The 23,225-nt window shown below is 50.8% G+C and overlaps 1 pseudogene; it reads left to right on the top strand.

The window, feature by feature from the left end:
* Nucleotides 1-6,851: 6,851 nt before the first annotated feature.
* LOC119275911 overlaps nucleotides 6,852-23,225 on the top strand; it is a 22,580-nt pseudogene continuing 6,206 nt past the window's right edge.

The following is a 23,225-nucleotide window of genomic DNA, read 5'->3' as shown; positions in this document are numbered from 1 at the left end:
GACCCCGCCGCCCGCTCCACCAACCTCGCCGGCTTCCTCCGCCGACTTCGCACCGCTCCGGCCACCGCCATGTCGACGGCGAGCGCGCCTGCCGCCCCGCGCCCGACCCCATGGCCGTCCGGCTCCCTCCGCCCTGCCGCCGGTCGCCCCGCGCCTCCCGTCGCCGGCGTCCCGCTGCCTCCTCCGCGCCCCAGCTCGCGCGGAGCCGCCCTGCCCTCGCCGGAGTTCGGATCCGGTCCGGGTGGACCAGATCCACCGGGTTCCCGATCCAAACGCGCCTACGCCCCCGTCCCGGATCCCGCCGTCCCGCGTTGACTTTGTCCCGCGAGGTGATTTTCGTCTAAGTCCTTGAAAATGTTGCATTATGTTAGCATGTGCATCGCATCATAACTTCATGCTCGCTGCTCCGTTTCATGCATATAATATGTCAAATTATTCATCATGAGATGCTCTTCATTTCATTACATTGTGCCATGTTCGTTTGAGTTCATCTTGATGCCCAAATCATCGTTGCAAGAGTGCTATATGATGTTAACCTGCTGAAACTGTTATAAGTTGCTGTTTTGTCTTTTTCGTTGCATTTTGTGTGTGCATCCTATGAGCGTGATGTCTACATGTGTTTTGAACTACATCATGCTATCTTTGCAGTGGTGCAATCCATGTATTTTTGTGAGTCTTGTAGTAAGTGCATCAAGCTCGTGAAGTAGGGTACTTGATGTTGTTGTTTTGCTAAGCTGAATCTGTTATTTCGTGATGCTATGTAAACCTGCTGCTACAAGTCATTCTATGCATAATCTGGAAATGTTCACTAAGGATGTTTTGTTATACATGTCATACTCTATCCATCTATGCCCCTTGTTGCATTTATAGCCTGCTGTAGCTTGTTGTTATCATGCTCCAAACTTGTTAAACAATGTTGTTGTCAGCCTGTTAACATTAAGTTCAATGTTTCCATGATTGTTGTTAGTGATCCAAGCATGCTATGAACTTGTTATTGCCATTTTTAGCTTCATAAATATGCCATGTTACTGTTGGGTACCTTGTCATGCCATGTATTGCTCGGTGGTGAGTGGTTCAAGCTCACCAACATGCCTACTTATTGTTGTTCCTGCCATGTCTGAATCTGTCATATCATTTGCCATGTTTACATGGGTGCCATCATATTTTTTGTGCCCTTTTGGCTCATGGTCAGTAAGGGACTTTTGTTACGTGCAATTAGTAGATTCATGCCATGCCTTTGTTTGCCATGATAAGTTCCTGTAGCATGTTGTTTGATAGCTCTAAACATTGCAACCTGATGTTATTTCTGCTAATGACTGAAACTGTTATTATTTGCAATTTTGCCATGTCCTTTTGAGCATGTTCTAGTGATTTCTGGAGTTATCTCAGTGTTCATGTTTTGTTGTGCTTTACCTGTACACCATGTCCATGCCTTTTGTTTTCATATTGTGGTACTGTAGCATGTTGTTTTGATGCTTGCTAGATGCCTAGTTGCTGTTTTGGACAGCTTGTCCTTTAAACTTGTATAGAGTGTATGTGTTGAACTGTTACTCCATTTTGAGTGTGCTCTATATGAAACTTGCTTGTTTTTGCATGAAGTTTCATATTATCATGTTGCATCCTTGTTTTGAGGTGTTTGCTTGATGTTTGGATGCATTTAGCATCAATGCCATGTTTAACTTGTTTTGCTCATATCTTCTAGGCCGTAGCTCCGAACTAAATGAACTTTATATGTAACTTGACTAGAATTTCGTGTAGATCCTCTTGGTGCTCTTTAAATTTCTGTTTAAAAACTTCAACTTAATGTTTATTCAGTTCTGGACCAACTTCTAAATTTGCATATGAGGACTTACCGGAATTGTTACATGTTGTTTCCGGCCTCATTTAACTTGCTTTGACGTGTTCCTCTTATTTGCATCATCTCTTGCCATGAGTAGCTTCATGTAGTCTTGTCTTGCATCATGCTTGGTTGTGCATCATGCCTTGTTCATGTGTGGTTTGTTTACCTTGTTGTGTGCTTCTTCTCGATAGTTCCTATTTCGTTGCGATCGTGAGGATTCGTTCGTCTACGCTTGGTTGGCTTCATCCGTTCGTCTTCTTCATGGACTCGTTCTTCTTCCTAGCGGGATTTCAGGCAAGATGACCGCTACCCTGGATCTCACTACTATCATTGCTATACTAGTTGCTTCGTTCTATCTCTATGCTGCGCTACCTATCCCTTGTTCTATCAAGCCTCCCAAATTGCCATGTCAGCCTCTAACCTTTTCACTCTTCCTAGCAAACCACTGTTTGGCTATGTTACCGCTTTGCTCAGCTCCTCTTATAGCGTTGTTAGTTATAGGTGAAGTTGAAGATTGCCCCAGGATGGACAGGATTATGTTGGGATATCACAATATCTCTTATTTAATTAACGCATCTATATACTTGGTAAAGGGTGGAAGAACCGGCCTTATGCCTGGTGTTTTGTTCCACTCTTGCCGCCCTAGTTTCCGTCATACTGGTGTTATGTTCTCGGATTTTGCGTTCTTACGCGGTTGGGTGATTTATGGGCCCCCCTTGACAGTTCGCTTTGAATAAAACTCCTCCAGCAAGGCCCAACCTTGGTTTTACCATTTGCCTCACCTAGCCCTTTTTCCCTTGGGTTTCCGGAGCCCGAGGGTCATCTTTATTTTACCCCCCCCCCCGCCCCGGGCTAGTGCTCCTCCGAGTGTTGGTCCAAACTAGAGCACCGTGCGGGACCATTCCTTGGCAACTTGGATTACGTCGGTACCTGTATGCTTAGCTTATCCGGTGTGCCCTGAGAACGAGATATGTGCAGCTCCTATCGGGATTTGTCGGCACAACGGGTGGTCTTGCTGGTCTTGTTTTACCATTGTCGAAATGTCTTGTAAACCGGGATTCCGAGACTGATCGGGTCTTCCTGGGAGAAGGTATATCCTTCGTTAATCGCGAGAGCTTATCATGGGCTAAGTTGGGACACCCCTGCAGGGTATAAACTTTCGAGAGCTGTGCCCGTGGTTATGGGCAGATGGGAATTTGTTAATGTCCGGTTGTAGATAACTTGACACCAGATCCGAATTAAAATGCATCAACCGCGTGCATAGCCGTGATGGTCTCTTTTCGGCGGAGTCCGGGAAGTGAACACGGTTTTGGGTTATGTTTGACGTAAGTAGGAGTTCAGGATCACCTCTTGATCATTGCTAGCTTCACGACCGTTCCGTTTGCTCTCTTCTCGCTCTTATTTGCGTATGTTAGCCACCATATCATGCTTAGTCGCTGCTGCAACCTCACCACTTTACCCCTTCCTTTCCCATTAAGCTTTGCTAGTCTTGATACCCATGGTAATGGGATTGCTGAGTCCTCGTGGCTCACAGATTACTACAACAATAGTTGCAGGTGCAGGTTATGCGATGATCATGACGCGAGAGCGATGTTTACTTGTTTTGGAGTTCTTCTTCTACTTCTTCTTCGATCAGGGGATAGGTTCCAGGTCGGCGACCTGGGCTAGCAGGGTGGATGTCGTTTGAGTTTCTGTTTGTGTTTCATCCGTAGTCAGATGGTGCTCTTATGTATGATGATGTTGTATTCGGGTGGCATTGTATGCCTCTTGTATGTATCCCCATCTATTATGTAATGTTGATGTAATGATATCCACCTTGCAAAAGCGTATCAATATGCGGTTCTATCCTTGGTGGGACCTTCGAGTCTCTTTAGGATAGTATCACATAGGCGTGACAGTTATAATGGGCAAAGTGGTGACCCATGAGAAGACAACGAGAGGTAGCATACGATGGCACCTGTGCGTCGAGCTTTGACAACGAGGCCAATAGGGTGGAGCAACCCGGTGCTGCAACCATGGGGTCGAGCGCTGCAACCTTTGCTGGCCGGTGCTAGGAACAACACAGCCGGAGCGGCAACGCGTCCATGGCCAGGAGATGCAAGGCAAGGCGACCATGCAAGGGACGCAAATGACGACGACAAGGTTGCAAGCACACCAACAACAAAAAGGGGCTTGCATCCATGGCTGGGAGCAAGACGGCCCGCGACGCTCACTGTTGCTCTTCTTACCGCGCATGGCTGTGTGTTTGGGAAAAAAGACGACGCGGGGAAAGAGGACGAAACACATGGCTCGATGTGAGGTTGGGCGCAGTGCATCAAAGCTCGGGGTGTGGTTGGCGCCTAGAAGTGCCCTTTTTCATACCTACTAATAAAGGAAATTATTGCTTCTCCTCGTCCGTCGGCAATTTTGCAAAAAAAAAACATGTAGTTTTCTCTAATAAACTCGAGGTCCTGTTTTAAGTGTGTAATAGAAAAAAAATTAATTTTTTTGCAAAACCCCCCAGTTGTTTCTGGAAGTAAACCCGCATGACAGATTTAAGTGGCATTTCATATTTTTGCAGAAAACCCCCTACTGTTTGCGGTAATCAACCCGCATTATAACTTAAAGCAAAGTTTTGTTTTTGCAGAGAACCCCTGTGTTTCTACTGATGAACGCGCGGTCTTATATTAAATGTGTTTCGAAATATTCATATCTTTTTAATCCTAACTCCAATTTTAACATGTTATATATGAAATTTGATTAGTTAGAATCTGAATATGATGTGATTTTTACCTATTAACCAGTTTAAAATGCTATTTATGATGCAACCTTAATCAATATCACATGATTCGTCTTTCTTTCATACTAGTGCCATTTTAGATTGAAAATGATTGTCGGCATTCTGGGAACCAGGGTACCCAGACTTGCCTGCCTGCGGTCCACGGCGTGACTCCCACGACGACCTGGTACGACCATCTACAAGACTACCAAGACAAGACCCTCGCGAGGGCCCCCTGGCCTCGCGAGGCGGACGACGCCAAGACCTCCAGTGGGAGCGGCCTCCCCAGGCTGCCTCCCGAGGAGCGGAGATTCCTATGCAAGTGCCCAGCCTCACGAGGTTGTAGTGACGTGAGCCATGACGACCAAGGCCAGGCGGGCGCAGAGGAGACAGTTTCCCTTTCGGTGCTAAGGGAGAAAGGACAGACGTGGGCCCCCAAGGAGCCCTCCAAAGGTTTCCATTTCGGTGCAACGAGATCAAGACCACGAGCTCAGCAGGACAGATGTCATCGCTAAGCCCACTGTTGCGTCACAACCAGAAGCTTTGCAGGAGGAGACCACCTTTTATCAGGATAGGGTGTATCTCTTGTCCCCTTTCAAATTGGCCGTTGTGGAATCTCTTCCCACCTAAGTTTTGGGGAAGAGCACTGATGCCACTATAAATATAGGTTAGCCACCGTCGTAGAATGGGTCAACACATCCTCACTCCCTTTGAGCCCTCATGACGCAGCTCATCCACTGTACTAGTTCATCCTTGAACCTCCTCGTGAGGCCAATCCACCACAAAGCAGTAGTAGGATTTTACACCGCAAGGTGGCCCGAACCTGGGTAAACTACTGTGTTCATCTTCTTCCCTGCTTGAGCGCGTATCCGGTGAGGCTAGGCTATAGGGCGACGAGCTTGAGGCTTGAGAGGTTGAGATCTTCGCACACGCCCAGAGTTCGAACCTTCTTGGGTTTGCGGAGCCCTGAATCTACAACACCTCAGCAAAAATACATTGAAAATGAAAGAAACCATCTATGACCACACATGCACGCCTTGACAAAACCTCACAAGGGGAAAACAACGCAAATTTCTCATCTTGTGCTGAGAGACGCCTTAGAACTGACCACATTCAAACGTGTTATGATTGTGTGAGCACTGAGACCACCGTCGGTGAGGGTTAAAAAGAGGATAAGCGACAACACATATGGGATGCCATATTGGAATAAAGCACGTGGACCTAGTGGGGCCTTGAGTCATGTTTGTTGGATTGAGGACGTGTGGTATTTTTTATCTCACGCTTGCAACGTACAAGCTCTTTCCCTAGTTATATAGCTGCACTTTCAGCTAGTTCACCCAAAAGCTCAAGTTGATGGGGAAAGGTGTGCTATGCATTTATATGTCAACACTCTCCCTCACGTGTGGCTCCCTTAGGCCTAAAAGTGGACCGAAAGTGGGCTGACCTCTTGGCTCGGATACCATATTGAATTCATGCTTCAGCCAACTCATCCAAAAGTCCGAACCATGGAAGTGGGTCGGACATTATACTCCAACACTCCCTCTCACGTCTATGCCCCTTTGGAGTTTTATGACGTGGACATCAGAAGCGGGGGAAGGCCGCAATTACCTTGAACCTCTTGGTTGCAAGTTTATGCACGTAACCACTTCACCAATCAGTCTGAGCTGATGAAGGAAGGTAGACAAATTTTTTTTTGACGTGGAACACCGTGCATTCCATTAACTAGTGGGCGCGACTAAATCGTCGGCTACAACACCCATTACATCAGTAGGTAGCCCGGTTAGCTAAACACGTTGCCTTCCCGTGACTAATCTACCACCATAACTAGCAAGCAAGTGTGCAAGCATATTACAATCATAGAAATTAAAAATAACTTTGTAGTCCATGAAATCCATTTGAAGAAGAAACTTCATCTCCCTAAAGAGAGTATCCAGCTTGGCACAGTTAGAATTCGTAGAGCACATTATTTGGGATAGGAGCAAACAGTCTGTGTTGAAAATCACACGCCCCGTACCGAAACTCTCCGTCATGTGTATAGCTTTCATCGGAGCCAGCGCTTCAGTATGGATCGCTTCTGGAGGTGGGCAATATATTTCAACACTAGTATAATGTATATATTATTGATACTGTTCGTGCATTTTGTGGCACTAGGTCAGAACCATTAGTCTTAGATCTGACGGCTGAGAGAGATGGTTTTCCCTTCCTTCGCTCCTACCCGTCAGTGAGCCAAATACTCGTTATCTCTTTCTCTTCTCGCCTCTGTTGTCCCTCCTACCGAAACCACTTCCCGCCATGCCGCCGCCGCCGCAGCGTCCAGTCCCCTCCCCCGCTGGGCGGGCTAACCTATTTTCCTGTCCCCCTGCTCCCCCTCCTAACCGCCACAATCCCAAGAACCGCGCCGTCCCTCTACCTCCCCTCCCACCTCGCCGCCGCCACCCCGAGAACCATCACGAGCAATCTTTCCAAGAACAAGCGGCAACGCCGGCTCCAAGAACCACCCACACCAACCCCGCCTTCTGCGCACCCCACCTGCGTACCTCCTACCGGAAACCCGTGCCCCCAGCCGCAGCCACAGGCAAGGGCGAGGCCCTCCTCACAACCGACCCCACAGACGCCGCCGCCGGGCGCTCTGTCGTCGTAGGCCCTTCCGGTGTTACCTTCCGTCTCCCCGGTGCTCCGTTCGACTTTCAGTTCAGCTACTCCGAGGCGCCCCGCGCCGCGCCGCTGGCCATCCGGGAACCCCCGTTCCTGCCCTTCGCCCCGTCGACCATGCCGCGGCCGTGGACCGGAAAGGCACCTCTGCTGACCAAGGAAGAGAAGGCCCGGCGAAGGGGCGTGCGGCTGCACACGCCGCTTGGCCAGGAGCCGCCACGAACGGCGAGTCCGCACGGGATCATGATGGAGGTGAGGGGGAGGAGGCAGCTGGACCTCGCCAGGGTGAGCCCCGGCGACGGAAGGAGCCGGGAGGAGGTTCTAGGGGAGCCGCTCACCTCAGCCGAGGTGCGTGAGCTCGTCAAGCCTCATATGTCGCATAACCGGCAACTCAACATTGGTAAGTACAGTAACTATTATAGTTCTCAAGAACAACAAGACAAGAAGATATTTGCCGTTGCCATTTGTTCTGACTTCAGATTGAAGTGAGATATGTGGTGTCGAAAGGAGAAATATATGTGCATGCTAGGTTCTCATCTCATGCATCTATACTTGCAAATGCATGTTTTGTCCGATGTATAAGTATAACCATGAATCCAAGAAGTATGATATTGCTACCAGGTGTTAAATTGGTGAACTTAGCTCAATTTTAGTAATATTAAAAACAATAATACAGTAGTTTTTTTTTTCTGTAACTATACATCATTGAATTGAAGAAAATAACAGTACATCGTATTGAGTGGTAGGATCAGCAATCATAGCGTCAGGACTAGACAACAAGAAATAGGTCTGTGCAATTTCTTACAATTTGAAAGCAGGGGTTGTAAATCTACTATGGTGTAGTTAAGGGATTAAATGTGCAATGAAGGCATAATTTTCATATATGCAACATAACTGGTTGAGTTGTTAGATTAGATTGGATACCCCAAATTATTTGTCGAACCCTAACTCACTTGTGAACTGATATAGATATAACAATACTCCTTGTTGGTTTTAATTTTATGAAATTAGAAGGATCTGATACAATGGCCCCAAATACTGCAAAAAAAAAGGCACCTTTGCATTTCTATCAATGGCCACATTCAAAAGAAACTCGAATGTTGACCCGGCGAGATGCTACCAGGGCGCCCCAGCGCTCGAAGATTGGCTGGCCATCCCACCCCAGGGACGGAGGGGCCGACTGGTTGACCTTGGTGCTCGGGACGGGTGGTGCCCGGGGAGTGCGCTTGGGAGGCATGAAATTGCCCCTGCCCCCTGGCTCCAGCACGCCAAGTGGCCAACACTTTTTGGGCTGGCATGACGTCAGGTCGGCCCATTTTAACGGGTCCAGGGGACCCTCCTGGGACGCTGACAGTTCCCTGACTACTCCTGTGGCATGTGTGGTGCTCACAGAATCGAATCTCGAGACCACCTGTTTTTGCAATGTCCATTTGCTACAGCCTCCTGGACTTACCTCTGCCCCTCTTGTACAACCCAGCAGATGCCTATCCAGCAATGCAGCTCTGAGACACGACCTCCATTTGCCTTTCTCCATGGATATCATCATTTTAGCCTCCTGGGCAATCTGGACTACAAGGGATGATATAATCTTGAAAGGAATCCTCCCAAGCCTGTACAGATGCGGGAGCAGACTTAAAAAGGACATTCACTTCGTCATCCACAGAGCAAAGAGAAATACTTACTCAGACCTACAGGCATGGGTGGATGCATTCATTTAACATCTCTTTTTTTAAATCTCTTTTTTGTACAATCAGGGGGATTCCTTTTATTAGCCAGCAGGGGGCCTTTTTTTTAGCTATTTTCTTGCTTTTCCTTCCTTTTTATCCCTTTTGTACAGCATTAGAACAGAACATTATAAATGTACACAGTAGGAAGGCCTACTGTTTGCTCTCAAAACTCTGAAAATTGGCAATTAAGGAATTGCCTCTCATTTCACTGACATTTGGATCCTTGGACGCACGTGAAATAACATTTTCTAATATGCCACTTTACAGTGGTATATATATATATATATAAGAATCCTTAATGTTTTTCTTGTTATTGTTGCTTGCACTTTTTTGAGCTAAAGTTTGCGTCCTGATGCATTGGTACAAAAGAAGGTTTAGTACAAGCCCAAGAAGGGCAACACCGGAGAATACAATGCCACACCCCTAAGGGCTAGGATCGAGAGGCTGCACATCGGAAGAATCACGATGTTACTGTTATGGCGCTGCTAGAAGGAGGGCGCGAGAGGGCCGGCCGGGGGCCTTTTTTGCCCACGGCCGGGCAAGAGGGAAGGGATTTCCTTCTTAATTCTTGCTTGATTAGATCGATACATCTCCTCTCTTTATATAGAGAGGTTTACTTGACTCTCAAGCAAGGCTTACTTGACCCCTAAGCAAACGACCCTTATCTCTAATTAACCCTAAGACTAATGGGCCCATTAGGCCCATTACATACTCTAACACTACACCCCACCTGGACATGCAGCTTGTCCTCGAGCTGCAGCCTAACCAACTTATAACCATGACTCGACGCAACACAAACCTAACACCTAAAAACAAGCCTTTTACATCTCGGCTTGTTTTATTATTTTCAACCTGAAATAGACTAGGACGCTTTATTTTGGACGTGCACGTGTACAGCCACCTGGATCCCATGGACACCACCTGGACAAAAGGAGTGCATGTTTATGGCTGTTGGTCTGCACCGCACAGGGAAGAGTGGAGGGCTTGCGATGGAGAATGACGAGGAGGGGTGCGCCCCCCCAACCGCCGATGTCGCGGACTTTGAGGTCACTGCCCGCGGGGAAAACAACATGTCCGCCGCCCGTGGGGGAAACCGCATGCCCAAGATCCCCGACGCAGCGGACGAGATTGAGGTCCTTTGCGCAGCGAAGGGCAACTTGGAGGAGCGGCAACTGTAGACCACGCATCTCCCACACACGCCGACGCGCTAGGAGGCCGCGCGCAGCAGCCTACAGCCGCATCGCCGCCGACACGTGGCGGGTAGCGATCCAAGACGGAAGCGGTGACGGCGACGGCGGGGACTTGATCTGCTGGATGTGGACGCCCTGGGATGGCGATGGCGCTGATGGGAACGAGGTCGTCGCAGTCCCGTTGTAGGGCATCCCATACTGGGCGGCGGAGCCGACCGGCGGTGGCTGCTGCAGCTGCAGCGGCTGCTGTGGGGTCGCGCCGGGCAGCGGCAGCGGCAGCTGCGGCGGAGCGCTGGGTGCGGCGGAGGCCGACAAGAGCGGCGGCTGCCACTGTAGCCAGGGTTGGGTGGTGGTGGCGATGTATGGCAGCTGCAGCGGCCCGGCGAGCGCAGCGAAGGCCGCCTGGTGCGGCGGCTGCCACGGCAGCCACGGCGGCGCGGGGGCGGCGATGGGCGGCGCAGCCGGGTGCGGCCTTTAGGACCCGGCCAAGAACATGTGGATCTCCTGGACCGTCTGGGTTAGGTCCCGCAGCACCCCGGACACCTCCTCCCAGGTGAGGACGGCGGGGGCGGGCGCGATGGAGGATCCCGGCGCGGGCAGGAGCGAGGCGACGGTCGTGGTGGTCGCCGGGGGTGACATGGTGACCGACAGCGGAAGAGACGGACTTGGTGGCGGTGAAGACATGATCGAACCGAAGCTAACTGATACCAAATTGTTATGGCGCTGCTAGAAGGAGGGCGCGAGAGGGCCGGCCGGGGGCCTTTTTTGCCCACGGCCGGGCAAGCGGGAAGGGATTTCCTTCTTAATTCTTGCTTGATTAGATTGATACATCTCCTCTCTTTATATAGAGAGGTTTACTTGACTCTCAAGCAAGGCTTACTTGACCCCTAAGCAAACGACCCTTATCTCTAATTAACCCTAAGACTAATGGGCCCATTAGGCCCATTACATACTCTAACAGTTACTCAGATTAGAATTTTGGCAACAAATTGGATAAGATGCCTAAGAATACTCCACATGGAAGGCAAACCTTGAGATGGAACTACATAGTCAAAATTTGCTTTCTAAAGTATTTGATAAGTTCCGTTTGAATTAAGGTAGGGGCAACATTAGGACATTTGGATCATAACTCAACTTGAAATTTTCCTTGATAAGCTTGTGCAGAATTAAGCTTTCTTATTGGAGTCTGGAGCTAATAATGCATTTTCTGATTAATTGGCTGTAGGAAGGGATGGGTTGACCCACAACATGTTGGAGATGATACATTGCCATTGGAGGCGCCAGGAGGTCTGCAAAGTGAGATCTCGAGGAGTACCGACTGTTGATATGAACAACCTTTGTTATCACCTTGAGGTATACTTTTTCTACAACTTTCCCATTCAGTTATGATCATGTGCTTGTGTTGATGTCATTCTCTGAGGATCTATATAATTGAACTATAATTTGTTGCGACATCTAAGAGAATCCAGCTGCCATTAGATGAACCTAGTTCAGTCCAGGAGTATCCAGAGTTAGTTCAGTCTGGGATATCCAAACGGGCGCTTCGAGATAGGCCGTTGAGAGTCGAGAGAGAGCCGCAGCTTCCAGCCCGATCCCCTATCTTCTCCGACGGCCGGAGCAGATAAGGGAGAGGTGCTTGGTGTAGTTATGTGAATAAAGTATCTAGTTTTAGGTTGTGTTGTGCCCATGCGGTGTCTGGCGTTATGCTGATGTGGAGGATGCCGCCGCTGCGGGCGAGCAGCGGCCGATGGCTATCGGTGGTGGCCGGCTAGAGATCAGCTGCTGCTATGGAACGCGATGCCGGCCTCTGCACCAATAAGCTCGACTGGTTCCATGCTATGGAGGTACTCTGCTCCGTCTCCAGTTTCCAAGGTCATCTTGGTGGTGGAATCGAAGCAGAGAGGAGATGGTGATCCTAATCGGGTTTGTGCTTATCTATGGTGGCTGATTGGGACTGGCTACGGCGCCAGCCAAGGTGCTCGGCTGCCGGCTGGCCCCATCTCGCCGCCGCACGTGGTGGCCGAAGGGCGGCCTTCTTGTTTCTTCCTCCCTGCCAAGGAGCCTATAGGGAGGCAGCTCATCTTCTCCATGGAATCTATGGCGTGGTGCCATGGAAGCTCCGCCGTCCCAAGTGGTATTGTCCCCGGCGACGACGTGGCTGCACCCATGAAGTTGTCAGGGACCCAATTGCGTTGCTCATCTGGTTGTTGGGGTCCTCTTTGTAAAATGCAGGGACCAGTTTGCTATTTAGGATTAGTTCTGGGTCCTTTTGCATTCTGCTGTGTACCACCGTTTTAATATCAATGCAGTTTCGGGGTCCTTCTGGACCCCTCTCTCGTTCAAAAAAAAAGTTAGTTCAGTCCAGGAGTATCCAGAGTGAGTAGGAGTCCTAACATAAGTTTGAGTCTAAAGTTGGTTGTGTTCAAGTCAGGTTGGGATAGCTCTGTAAAGGAGCAGTTTTATAATAGTCCCAGCTGTACTGTTCAGTGAACAGTAACCAACCTAAAAAGTGATGGATAAGTCTGTGTACTAGGGTCCTTGTGGGGCTGCAGCACATGGTCCTTGTGGCAGTTAGGAGGATAAAGTCCTGGACCATCAAGGACTGGCTGTTAGGATAGAGTTCTGTTCTTGACCATCAAGGACTGTCAGTTAGCATCTTAGACTAGCATCTTAGACTGGCATCTTAGCAGCATCTTAGCATATGCCTTGGCTGGCTAGCAGCCTATAAATATGTATCCCCAACCCCTCAGGTTGGCATGGCATTGTGTGAGAAATAAACCAACGAAAATTGTCCCACTCTCCTAGTGTCATCCACAACTATCAATGCTCAGGTTGAAAGGTCTAACAAGTGGTATCAGAGCCTCGTTAACCTGCACCCTGAGCATTTCCTGTGAGCAGCCCAAGTCGGTAGCAGCAGCTGCTCCGTCTGCCTCTGGTTACCTTCCTCCCTCCGGACTGTCGAGCAGCAGCTCGTCTTCATCAGCCTCCTCTTCACGCAACAGCCCCCCTGCAGCGAGCCATGTCTGCAGGTCGCTCTCAGCACACGGCTACCTCAAGCATGCGGTGCCAGCAAGAGGCCGAGCGCGCCGTGGCAGAGGAGCGTGAGCGAGCGGCTGTAGCAGCGGCTGCTGCGGCGGCAAGAGTGTCGAGGCTGGCTGCAGCGGAGCTGGCTAGCAGCCAGAGCGGAGGTAGAAGCAGCCAGGGCGGAGGTAGAAGCAGCAGCAGCAGCAGCAGAAGCAGCCCGTGAGGCTACGGCGGATGCCAAGGCACTCCGCGGCAGCCCCGGCAGCTCCAGCAGCTCCGCGCCGACGCAGATCGCACCAAAGTGGCGCAGGAGCGGACGGCGCAGTGGGCAGCCGAGCACGCCTGCGCTCCAGGTGGAGGCGCGCACCGCGACGGCGGCTGCAACGACCAGGACCGCGGCCTCTACGAGGTCCGGACTGTGGTCAGGGATGTTGGTTCCAGTGTTGGGTGGCCTACCCTCACTAAAACCAACTACGTCGAGTGGGCCGGGATCATGAAGGTCAGGCTCCAGGTGCGGCGCATGTGGGAGGCAGTCCAGGACAGCAACGTCGACCACCTAGAGGATCGACGGGCGCTGGACGCCCTCATCGCCGCAGTCCCGCCCGAGATGCAGTTCTCGCTTTCCAACAAGCGGACTGCCAAGGAGGCTTGGGACGCCATCGCCGCAGCACGCATCGGCAGCGACCGTGCTCGCAAGTCCACCCTGCAGGCACTTCGCAAGGAGTGGGAGAACCTAGGCTTCAAGCCAGGTGAGGACGTTGATGACTTTGCTCTCCGTCTCAACACTCTGCTGCAGAAGATGGTGAAGTTTGGCGATGCCACCTACACCGAGGAGAGAGCTGTCGAGAAGCTTTTTCGGTGCATTCCCGAGAAGTACAAGTAGATGGCTCGCTCGATCGAGTCGTTGCTGGACCTCTCCACGATGACGATCGAGGAGGCGATAGGCCGTCTCAAGGTCGTCGACACCGACGAGCCACAGCCCCCCTCGGGGCCCGTCACCACCGGCGGGAAGCTGCTCCTAACTCGGGAGCAGTGGGATCCCAGCCTTGGTGACAGGAGGAAGGGGGAGCCTTCCTCCTCGACGGGAGGCTGCAAGCGTGGCAAGCAGCGTAAGGCGCGAAGAGGCCCCCCGGGCAGGGCACAAGGACGTGCCGAAGGTGACGCCCGCGGAGGCGCCAAGGACGGCGCCGCTGGCAAGCCCAAGCCGGCACAAGACAACAGTTGCCACAACTGTGGCCGGTTTGGCCATTGGGCCAATGAGTGTCGGCAACCACGACAAGGCCAAGCTCACGTCGCACAGGCAAAGGAGGAGGAGACGGCTCTGTTCATGGCGCATGCAAGCATTGAGCTACCCTCGGCGACTCCAGTCGCAAAGGCTTTCATCCACCTCGATGAGCCAAAAGCACACGCTCTTCTCGGCGATGCCTCCGGGAAGGACAAGGCTACGGGGTGGTGCCTCGACACCGGCGCCACCCACCACATGACCGGTCGAAGGGAATTCTTCGCTGAGCTCGACTCCGATGCGCGAGGCTCCGTCAAGTTCGGTGATGCCTCCGCTGTGGAGATAAAGGGCGTCGGCTCCGTCATCTTCACCACCAAGATGGGAGAGCACCGGCTGCTCACCGGTGTCTACTACATCCCCGCGCTAAGAAATTCCATCATCAGCTTGGGACAGCTGGATGAGAACGGCTCACGCGTGCTGATTGAGCATGGGGTCCTACGCATCTGGGATCGCCAGTGTCGCCTTCTCGCCAAGGTGCCCAGAGGTGAAAATCGACTCTACGTCCTTGATGTGCAGGTGGCACAACCGGTCTATCTCGCTGTCCGTCGAGACGACGAGGCGTGGCAGTGGCATGAGCGCTTTGGGCACCTTCACTTTGAGGCCCTGAAGCGTCTAAGTGCCAAGGAGATGGTGCGAGGCCTGCCATGCCTCGACCATGTGGAGCAGTTCTGCGACATCTGCGTGCTGACAAAGCAGAGACGACTCCCCTTTCCCCAACAGGCGAGTTTTCGGGCTAAGGAGAAGCTGGAGCTCGTGCACGGAGACCTGTGCGGCCCGGTGACGCCAGCCACACCAGGAGGTCGACGCTACTTCCTGCTGCTCGTCGACGATCTCTCCCGCTACATGTGGGTGATGATCCTCGGCAGTAAGGGAGAAGCGGCGGACGCCATCAGGCGCACGCAGGTTGGTGTGGAGGCGGAGAGCGGCCGCAAATTGCGCGTGTTGCGCACTGACAATGGCGGCGAGTTCACGGCAGCTGAATTCGCGTCGTACTGCGCTGATGAGGGCATCCAGCGCCACTACTCCGCGCCGTACAGCCCGCAGCAAAACGGCGTCGTCGAGCGGCGCAACCAGACGGTTGTGGGGATGGCTCGGGCTCTCCTCAAGCATAGAGGGATGCCTTCTGCCTTCTGGGGAGAGGCGGTGCTAACGGCCGTCTACATCCTCAACCGCTCCCCTACTAAGGCACTCGACGGCAGAACTCCGTACGAGGTCTGGCATGGGCGGAAGCCGGCGGTCTCTCATTTGCGGGTCTTTGGCTGCCTTGCGTTCGCCAAGGAGCTCGGCCACATCGGCAAGCTCGACGACAGGAGCACTCCGGGAGTCTTCATCGGCTACGCGGAGGGCTCAAAGGCCTACCGCATCCTCGACCCAAAGACACAACGTGTGCGCACAGCGCGAGACGTCGTGTTCAACGAAGGGCGAGGGTGGCAATGGGACAAGGCGGTGGACGACGGCTCGACGCCGACGTATGACGACTTCATTGTCGAGTACGCCCACTTCAAGGAAGCTGGGGGAGCAAACAGCTCCTCTTCACCGGGCACGTCTACTCCGGCCCCAACTACATCGACTCCGGCGCCTGCTACACCGACGACACCACAACCGGCGACGCCGCATACTCCAGTCTCAGCGGTCGCCACTCCGGGCTCGTCTTCATCAGCACCAGCTCACGCAGAGCACAACCCGATGAAGTTCGCTTCCCCGCTCACTCACGACGAGGAGCGTGTCGACGCGTGGTATGACGGCGAACCGCTGCGGTACCGTACGATGGATAATGTGCTCGGCGACCAGCCGGTGCCAGGACTGGTGCCACGTGACCTGGAGGCGCAGCTACAGCTCGTGTGTGAAGACGGCAAACCACGGTCCTTTGCAGAGGCCGAGAGAGACGCGGCATGGCGCGCCGCGATGAAGTTGGAGATGGATGCGGTCGAGCAAAACCGCACCTGGGAGCTCGCTGATCTCCCTCGAGGTCACCGCGCAATCACCCTTAAGTGGGTGTTCAAGCTGAAGAGGGATGGAGCCGGCGCCATCATCAAGCACAAGGCTCGCTTGGTGGCCCGAGGCTTCTTGCAGCAGGAAGGAGTCGACTTCGACGACGCTTTCGCTCCCGTGGCACGGATGGAGTCCGTGCGACTTCTCCTTGCGCTGGCTGCCCAGGAGGGCTGGCGTGTCCACCACATGGACGTTAAGTCGGCATTCCTCAACGGCGACTTGAAGGAGGAAGTCTACGTGCATCAGCCACCGGGGTTTACGATTCCCGGCCAGGAGGGCAAGGTGCTCCGCCTGCGCAAGGCTCTCTATGGCCTGCGGCAGGCACCCAGGGCGTGGAACGCCAAGCTGGACTCCACGCTGAAGAAGATGGGTTTCGAGCAGAGCCCGCATGAGGCTGCCGTCTACCGACGGGGGAGTGGAGGAAATGCCCTGCTGGTGGGCGTCTACGTTGACGACCTGGTGATCACCGGCACCAAAGATGCTGAGGTGGCGGCGTTCAAGGAAGACATGAAGGCCACGTTCCAGATGAGTGACCTGGGGCTCCTCTCCTTCTATCTAGGGATTGAGGTGCACCAGGACCACTCCGGGATCGCGCTTCGACAGTCCGCCTACGCCAAGCGCATCGTTGAGCTAGCTGGGCTCACCGACTGCCATCCAGCTCTCACTCCGATGGAGGAGAGGCTGAAACTAAGCCGCGACAGCACGACGGAGGAAGTGGATGCTACGCAGTACCGACGCCTTGTGGGGAGCCTTCGCTACCTCACTCACACACGGCCGGACTTGGCATTCTCCGTCGGCTATGTCAGTCGGTTCATGGAGCGACCAACGTCGGAACACCAGCAGGCAGTGAAGAGGATCGTCCGCTACATAGCAGGGACCCTCGACCACGGCCTCCACTACCCTAGGTGTCCTGGGGCGGCACACTTCGTCGGGTACAGCGACAGCGACCATGCCGGCGACATCGACACCAGCAAGAGCACGAGCGGGATCCTCCTCTTCCTCGGCAAGTGTCTCGTGAGCTGGCAATCAGTCAAGCAGCAGGTGGTGGCCCTGTCCAGCTGTGAGGCTGAGTACATAGCGGCCTCCACCGCCTGCACTCAGGCGCTCTGGCTTGCTCGACTGCTTGGTGATCTTCTCGTTCAAGACACCAAAACGGTGCAGCTCCTGGTGGACAGCAAGTCCGCCCTGGCCCTGGCAAAGAACCCCGTGTTCCACGAACGGAGCAAGCACATCCGACTGAGGTATCACTTCATCCGCAGCTGTGTGGAAGAAGGGAGCATCGAGGCGAGCTACATCAACACCAAGGATCAGCTCGCAGACCTGCTCACCAAGCCCCTTGGGAGGGTCAAGTTCCTCGAACTTTGCTCCAGGATTGGGATGATTCAACTCTCCCACAAGACGACGTACAAGACTTAGGGGGAGAATGATGGATAAGTCTGTGTACTAGGGTCCTTGTGGGGCTGCAGCACATGGTCCTTGTGGCAGTTAGGAGGATAAAGTCCTGGACCATCAAGGACTGGCTGTTAGGATAGAGTTCTGTTCTTGACCATCAAGGACTGTCAGTTAGCATCTTAGACTAGCATCTTAGACTGGCATCTTAGCAGCATCTTAGCATATGCCTTGGCTGGCTAGCAGCCTATAAATATGTATCCCCAACCCCTCAGGTTGGCATGGCATTGTGTGAGAAATAAACCAACGAAAATTGTCCCAACTCTCCTAGTGTCATCCACAACTATCAATGCTCAGGTTGAAAGGTCTAACAAAAAGTCTATATAAGGATGTACCCCCCTTGTAAGCAAGGCAGGCAATGAAATATGTAGTTCCTACCTATGCTTCTGTTCTACCCCTGCAATTCTCCAATCTTTCCTCATTACCCTTCTCCTGTACCACGACCCCTATACAGCAACTACCCTCGCGCACAGCTAGTATCCCACCAAGTAACTTCCGTAGCCAACGTCGGCCGCAACAAATTTATTCTGCACACAAGTTACAAGGTAGGGCTGGCGCAGTGGTAAGAGTCTCTCCACTTGTGGCCTGGAGGTCCTGTGTTTGAACCAGCCTCTTTGCAGAATTATTATTCAAGGGTAAGGCTGTCTAGAAATTCTCTTCCCTAGACCCCACCTTGTGTGGGAGCTTTCAGCACTGGGTACGCCCTTTAAGTTATGAGTTCGTGCCCCAAGGTCCAGGGAAACTTGTTTACTTGTTTGGTTTTAGACATTCGTGTTTCTTAGCAGCTAGTAGTAGTGTAATAAGAGCTCAATTGTCATATATGCATTCTAACTTATTATGCTGCTCGCTCAGATAGGTTAACTATATAATATCTGTATTTCCAGGAGAAATCAGGTGGAAAGGTCATTAAACGAGTAGGTGGAGTTGTTTTCTTGTACCGTGGACGAAATTACAACCCACACACCCGTCCTCGTTATCCATTAATGCTTTGGAAGCCAGCCACTCCTGTTTATCCAAAACTCATCCAGCAAGCTCCTGAAGGACTTACAGTGGAAGAAGCAGCTGAAATGAGAAGGAGAGGACAGATTCTACTGCCAATTTTAAAGTTAGGTATGATTTGTTGTGTTGGGTTGAAGATTCAAATTTTACACCATCGTTCAGGGTTTCTTCGACATTTGAACTGAGGTCAATCCTGGAACCTGCCTGGTTGTGAAACCAACCAAAACTGGCCAGCTCTTCTTTAGTTTGCTCTTTTTCTTCTTCTGTGTTTTCAACTTTACATGTTTCCAGCATATTAAATAAACATTAGTCCACATATTTCTCTTCAAATAGTACACAATATGGATCAGTCAGTCATACACAGAAAGGGGTACACGACTGGTTCTGGGTAAGTGTCAGTTTACTGCTGGAATCTTACCAACCATTTAATGCATTACTTTTTAAGTTTAACTAAATCCCATTGACCAGGGCTAATTGTTAAGGGAGTTCTGTTAGTCCATGATGCTGCCAGCCCACTTTAGAGAGGCCTCTTGCAAAAGTGTTATTATTGGCCTTCCATATTTAAAAGAAGAAAACCACCCTCCCTCCCCGTCCGAGTCCCTTAGAAAAGTGGCGATCAAAGCGTTGCAACGTGCCGTTTCTGAAAAATCGACTTCTGGGAATGTTAAAGCTGCTCTTCTCGGCGAAGTGAATATAAAGTATTTCCACCTTGTTATAGATGCAAATTGTCTATTGCATAGCCCAAAGGGCACATATATAGTAGACATGACTTGGGGCACAAGGAAGGAAACATAGTCTTGAGAGTGTTGTCGTAGCATGAAGGGCCAAAGGAGATAACAAGAAGACACCACATCAGTAGAAGATACAATATAAGTATCAAGAGAAGATGGGTTGTCATAAGAAGATAGCACATCAAGAGAATGAAGCATTGCGCACAAAATCACAGCCCAAGAAAACCGGCGGCAAGAGAATGGGTGTAGATCGACAATGCAAAAAGATGCCACGAAAATCCTGTAGAAGCAGCAACAAGTAGAGAAGGCACAGCAGCATGTAGCAAGCAGCAACCAGGAACACAGCTAAGAAGAGCAGCCATATAGCAGCAGGCTATGGGAAGCCAGCAACGGGCGACTGGAGAAGGCTGGCAGGAGGCTGCAGTGGGGCCATGAGGGCTGCAGGGGGGAGCAGCACGCACACTGCTAGAGCTGCACAGGCTGGCCTGTACGTGGAGCAGAGCTTGGAGGCCAGTCTGGTCGAGAACATACGAAGCAACAGCGGGCCATCAACAGAAGGGGGAATCTATCTGAGAGGAGCAGATCGATGGAATCTGACCGGGAAACTGAAAAAAATCGATCGGAGAGGAGGACGAGTTGCGGTGTCCGAAACAGACCTAAACCTAGGCTCTGATACCATGTTATAGATGCAACTTCTCTATTACATAGCCCATGTTATAGACAAAACAAATATTGGCTTTCTATCGCAAATATTGGAGCCAAATCAAACATATCATCACCCCCTTCTTCCACGAGTTTGCTAATGGCTATGCTGACACGGAACATTTTAACCGCTCTCTGGTCGTTCTTCTTCAATCTCTGAAGCCCACTGTTCTGCTGATGCGTTCAGGTTAATCTGGCTTCAAAACTGCCACATTAAAGTGGTCACCAAAGTTCTCACAAACTGGGTGAAAGCATTCATCCCCTTACTCATCCATGCAGACCAAACAGGCTTCATTTCGGGTAGGTCCATCGCCAAAAACTTCATCTATGCACCAGACACAGTTAGCTGGTGTCATCGGCGTAAGGCTGAAACTATGGCCATGAAGCTCGATTCCAGGAAAGCCTTTGATTCCATTTCCTGGTCTTTCTTGCTCCTTCTAAACCACCGGGGTTATCCTACTAGCTTCTGCTCCTGGATTGAAAATCTGCTTACTACCGGGAAAACTGCCATCCTCCTAAACGGTGTACCAGGGGACTGCATCAACTGCAAGAATGGTCTCCGCCAATGGGACCCTCCCCCCGCCCTACCTATTCATCATCGTGGCCGACATTCTCCAGCAGCTCATTCTCAAAGCCCACGGTAGCAACCTTGGTCACCTGAACACCTGATCTACCCAGATCTTCCTCCTACCATCCTTTAATACGCAGACAACACACTTGTTTTAGCCAGCGCCTCAACTGAGGCTGCCTCTCACCTAAAGTCAATCCTAGACGACTTCGCTCTCGCTACTGGCCTCACTATCAATGTCACCAAAACAACATCCGTCCTCATCCATGTAAATGATGCCACTGCCGCCTCTATCGCTGTGACCGTCGGATGTACCACCTCATCCTTTCCCAAACCTACCTAGGGCTTTTTTTTTTCTGAAAAGGAGGAAGACCCCGGGCCTCTACATCAGAACGATGCATGCGGCCACTTTATTAAAAGCCAAACAAACCAAGGTCCACAGTATAGTTCAGGTCGCAAAAGGAGCACAAAAAGCAAAGAAAATAAACAAAGCCACAACCGGCTATGAACAGGGCAAGACGATTAAACATCTATTCTATTATTGGACCGCCGTCCAAACCGGTTGTAGATAGCCCGTGCTACCGTCTCCCATCGGTTGCACCTAGTAGCCAAAAGCTCCCTGGAGTCCGTATGAGTAACGACCACGTACGGAGCCAAGCGGAAGCTCTGTAGATAACCTGCAAGAAATTCATAAGATTCTGTCTGTTAAAGATCATAGCATTCGTGCAATTCCATATAGCCCAACGTAGTGCGCATATTCCTATCCGAATACGTCCCGCAGTAATTGGTTCCACTCCAATAAGCGACGTCCCAAATAACATGTTGATGCTAACTGGAGGGCTGATGTTAAAGGCTATATGAATCGTACGCCAAAGAAGCTTAGCGAGAGGGCAATCGATGAAGAGGTGCTGTATTGTTTCATCATTATCACAAAAACAACAACGTGAACTGCCTACCCAACTACGCTTAAGCAGATTATCTTTGGTGAGCATCATTCGCTTGTGAACGAACCACATGAAGATCTTGATTCTCAACGGAACTTTAATTTTCCAAATATGAGTTGATCTCGGGATTGGGCCAAAATCAATTAGATCCAAGTACATAGATTTTACCGTGAAAACACCGTTCCTAGTTAACTTCCAATGAAACGAGTCAGGCTGATCAGAAAGTTGAACATCCATCAACCTTCGCACAAGATGCAACCATGAGCTCCACCGCTCCCCCTCTAGAGACCTCCTGAACTGGATGTTCAAGGGGGACGATTGTAATATTGTAGCAATGTAAACCTCCTTACTTTGTACAATATTATACAAGAGTGGGATATTGCAAGGCCACTCCCCTAACCATGTACTATCTCCGTCTTGGTTTATTGGCCCCCTTTGTAGTTTGTGCTAAAATTTTGACCAAAGATTTAACTAACGAAATGTTGATGCATGTCAACAAAACTATATCGTTGGATTCGTTTTTGAACATAGTTTTCAATGATATAATTTTTGGTGACATGCATGAACATTTTGTTAGTTTAATTCATGGTCAAAATTTGGCACGAAATACAATGGGGACCAATAAACCAGGACGAAGGTAGTATCTTCCTAAAATCTGGTTGTTGTACCATTTCCAACAACAAATTTCGCTCTACGAAAAAAGTATCCTTGGTCCGCATTAGCCCCTTCCAAAACGGCGAGTCATTAGGTCTTACGGTAACCTGGGACAAAGACTTTGATTGCAGGTATTTGTTACGTAGGATCTGTGCCCACATACCGCCGGTCTCAACCGATAACCTAAAAAGCCATTTGCTTAACAAGCATTTGTTTTCGATCTCCAGGTTCTCAATCCCAAGCCTCCCTTGGTCTTTGGGTCTGCAAATAATATCCCACCTGGTCAATCTGCATTTCGTCTTTACTTCATCACATTGACAGAAAAGACGAGATCGATAGAAATCTAACCTTTTCTGCACCCCTATATTCAAAGAAAGATAACAGGAACATCAGCATACTAGGTAATACTGCATTTATTAGCACAAGCTGACCTCCATAAGACATAAGCTTGCCCTTCAAGCAGCTTAGCTTTTTTTTTTCAAATAGATCCTCAATACATTTCCATTCTTTATTTGATAGTTTGCGCTGATGAATTGGGATTCTGAGGTAGCTGAAAGGCAAGGACCCTGTTTCACAACCAAACAATTGTCTATACGCATCTTGTTCCTCTTTTGCTCTTCCAAAGCAAAACAATTTGCTCTTGTTAAAATTAATCTTTAACCCCGACAATTGTTCGAAAACGCAAAGTACTAACTTCATATTTCTAGCCTTTG

Source organism: Triticum dicoccoides, chromosome 3B (genome assembly GCF_002162155.2).
Source record: "Triticum dicoccoides isolate Atlit2015 ecotype Zavitan chromosome 3B, WEW_v2.0, whole genome shotgun sequence".
Classification (NCBI taxonomy): Eukaryota; Viridiplantae; Streptophyta; class Magnoliopsida; order Poales; family Poaceae; genus Triticum; species Triticum dicoccoides.
Note: the sequence above shows the minus strand (reverse complement) of the source record. Positions and strands in the feature narration are given on the sequence as shown.